The sequence below is a fragment of the Bison bison genome, unplaced genomic scaffold, assembly GCF_000754665.1.
Source record: "Bison bison bison isolate TAMUID 2011002044 unplaced genomic scaffold, Bison_UMD1.0 scf7180017864093, whole genome shotgun sequence".
NCBI lineage: Eukaryota > Metazoa > Chordata > Mammalia > Artiodactyla > Bovidae > Bison > Bison bison.
In genome coordinates this window covers 2,575,241-2,578,983 of record NW_011494665.1, presented here as the reverse complement: position 1 = coordinate 2,578,983, position 3,743 = coordinate 2,575,241, and positions in this window count along the sequence as shown.

The window sequence follows — 3,743 nt, the reverse complement described above, 5'->3', positions numbered from 1 at the left end:
CAGGTCCATCACCAACTCCTGGAGTTTACTCAAACTCATGTCCATTGAGTCGGTGATGCCATCCAACCATCTCATCCTCTGTCGTCCCCTTCTCCTCCTGCCCTCAATCCCTCCCAGCATCAGAGTCTTTTCCAATGAGTCAACTCTTCACATGAGGTGGCCAAAGTACTGGAGTTTCAGCTTTAGCATGATTCCTTCCAAAGAAATCCCAGGGCTGATCTCCTTCAGAATGGACTCCTTGGATCTCCTTGTAGTCCAAGGGACTCTCAAGAGTCTTCTCCAACACCACAGTTCAAAGTCATCCATTCTTCAGTGCTAGGTACCTTATATAATTGGAGTCACACTGTATTTGTTTTCTTGTGTCTAGCTTAGCATAATGTCCTCTGCTAAGTCACTTCAGTCATGTCTGACTCTGTGCGACCCCATAGACGGCAGCCTACCAGGCTCTCCCGTCCCTAGGATTCTCCAGGCAAGAACACTGGAGTGGGTTGCCATTTCCTTCTCCAATGCATGAAAGTGAAAAGTGAAAGTGAAATCGCTCAGTCGTATCCGACTCTTAGCGACCCCATGGACTGCAGCCTACCAGGCTCCTCTGTCCATGGGATTTTCCAGGCAAGAATACTGGAGTGGGGTGCCATTGCCTTCTCCGAATGTCCTCTAGGTTCATTCATATTGTAGCATGTGTTGACATTTCCTTCCTTTTTAAAGCTCAGCAATATTCACTGTACATATATACACTGCATTTTGTTTATCTACTCATCCACCCTTGGACGTTTGGGTTGCTTCCTCTTCTTGGCTTTTGTGACCTTTTTTTTTTAACTTTATTTTTTATTTGCTAAGTAACACCAGTTGGCTAGTTTGTTACTCTTTGCCTCCTTAGTCAAAGGTGAAGAATTCCAGGTATAATCTCGGAAAGGGAAGGGAAGTACATATATACCTTGGGGATATTGCAGGCTTGGATTTAGACCACTGCAATAAAGCAAATATCACAGTAAAGCAAGTCATGTGTATTTTTTGGTTGACCAGCGCATATAAAACTTATGTTTATACTATACTGTAGTCTTTTAAGTGTGCAATAGCATTATGTCTAGAAATGTACATACATTAATTAAAAAACACTTTATTGCTGGAAAATGCTAACCATTATCTGAGCCTTCAGTGAGTTGTACAGTCTTTGCTAGTGGAGGGTCTTGGCTTGATGCTGATGGTGCTACCTGATTAGGGTGGTGGTTGCTGAAGGTTGGAGCGGTTGTGGCAATTTCCTAAAATGACACAGCAATGAAGTTTGCCACACTGACTGACTCATCCTTTCGTGAAAGATTTCTCTGGAGCATGCAGTGTTGTTTGATAGCTTTTTACCCACAGCAGACCTTCTTTCAAAATTGGAGTCAGTCCTTTCAAATCCTGCTATTGGCTTATTAACTAAGTTTATGTAATATTATAAATTCTTTACTGTCATTTCAACAATCGTTGCCGCTTCCTTGCCCGGAGTACAAGAAACAGCTACACCTAAAGAAGCTAACTTCTCTGCTCATTCCTAAGAAGCATCTCCTCATCCACCAAAGTTTAAAAAAAAAGTTTTATCGAAGTTTTATAAGATTGTAGATTCAGTCATACATTCAGACCCCACTTATTCTAGTTCTCTTGCTATTTCTACCACATCTGCAGTTACTTTCTCCCCTGAAGTCTTGAGCCCTTCAAAGTCATCCATGAGGGTTTGAATTCACTTCTTCCAAACTCTTGTTAATGTTGATATTTTGACCTCTTCCCCACAAACCACGAATGTTCTTACTGGCAACAAGACTGATGAATCCTTTTCAAAAGGTTTCCAATTTCCTTTGCCCAGATCCAACAGAGGAATCACTATCTACGACAGCTAGAGTCTTATGAAATGTATTTTTAAAGACAAAGACTTGAAAGTTGAAATCACTCCTTGAACCATGGGCTGCAGAATGGGTATTGTGCTCTCAGGAGTAAAAACAACACTAATCTCACTGCACATTTCCGTCAGAGCTCTTAGGTGACCAGGTACATTGTCAATTAGCAGTAATATTTTGAAAGATATCTTTTTTCCTGAGCAGGTCTCAACAGTGGGTTTAAAATATTCAGCAAACAATGTTGTAAACAGATGTGCCGTCATCCAGGCTTTGTTGTTCCATTTATAGAGGAGAGGCAGAGTGGATTTAGCATAATTCTTAAGGCCCTTAGGGTTTTTGGAATGGTAAGTGAGCATCATCTTCAAGTTACCAGCTGTATTAGCCCCCAACAAGAGTCAGCCTGTCCTTCAAAGATCTTAATCCAGGCATTGACTTCTCCTCTCTAGCTATGAAAGTTCTAGATGGCATTTTCTTCCAATGGAAGGCTGTTTTATCTACACTGAAAACTTGTTGTTTAGTGTAGCCAGCTTCATTAGATCTTAGCTACATCTTCTGGATAACTTTCTGGAGCTTCTACATCAGCACTTGCTGCTTCATCTGGTACTTTGATGTGCTAGAGATAGCTTCTCTTCTTAAACCCCATAAGCCAGTCTCTGCTAGCTTCAAATTTTTCTTCTGCATTCTGCAGCTTCAGCACTTCTCTCAGCCTTCATAGAGCTGAAGACAGCTCTGGATGAGGCTTTGACTTAAGAGGATGTGGTGGCTGGTTTGGTCTTTTATCCAGACCACTCAAACTTTCTCTGTATCAACAATAGGACTGTTTAACTTTACCATTTGTTTGTTCACTGGGGTAACACTTTCTTTCAAGAACTTTTCCTTTGCATTCACAGCTTGGCTAACTGGTGCAAGAGGCCTAGCTTTTGGCCTATCTAGGCTTTAGGGGTGCCTTCCTCACTAAGCTTAATCATTTCTAGCTTTTGACTTAAAGTGAGAGACTCTTCCTTTCACTTCAACTCTTAAGAGTTCATTGTAAGGTTACTATTAGGCCTAATTTCAATATTGCTATATTTAAGTGAAATGTGAGGTCTGAGCGGGTAATGGGGGGAATGGCTAGCCAGTGGAGCAGCCATAACACACAATGATGTCAAAGTGTTAGTTGCTCAGTCATGTCTGACTCTTTGGGACCCTATGGACTATAGCATGCTAAGCTCCTCTGTCCATGGAATTCTCCAGGCAAGAATACTGGAGTGGGTAGCCATTCCCTTCTCCAGGGGATCTTCCCAACCCAGGGATTGAACCTGGGTCTCCCACATTGCAGGTAGATTCTTTGCCATCTCAGCTACCAGGAAAGCCCCAGAACACATCATATTTATTTTAAAAAATATAAAAAAAAAAATCGTTGGCAGCACTGGGTCTCGGTTGCTGCAGGAAGGCTTTAGCTAGTTTCGGTGAGCAGGGGCTTCTCAATGCAGCAGTTTCTCTTGTTGCGGAGCATGGGCTCTAGGCCCTCAGGCTTCAGTAATTGTGGTTCATGGGCTTAGATGACCTATGGCATGTGGAATTTTCCTGGACCAGGAGTCAAACCCGTGTCCCCTGTTTTGGCAGGCAGATTCTTAGTCACTTCTCACCAGGAAAGTCCAACACTTATTAAGTTCACCATCTTATATAGGCATGGTTCATGGCATCGGCAAACAATCACAATTGTAATGTCAAACATTACTGATCATCATAACAAATATAATGAACAGCTTTGAAGTACTGTGAGAACCACCAAAATGTGACACAGAGACAGGAATTGAGAGGATGCTGTTGGAAAAATAGCACCAAGCTTGCCATAAACCTTCAGCTTGTAAAGATCACAGTGAA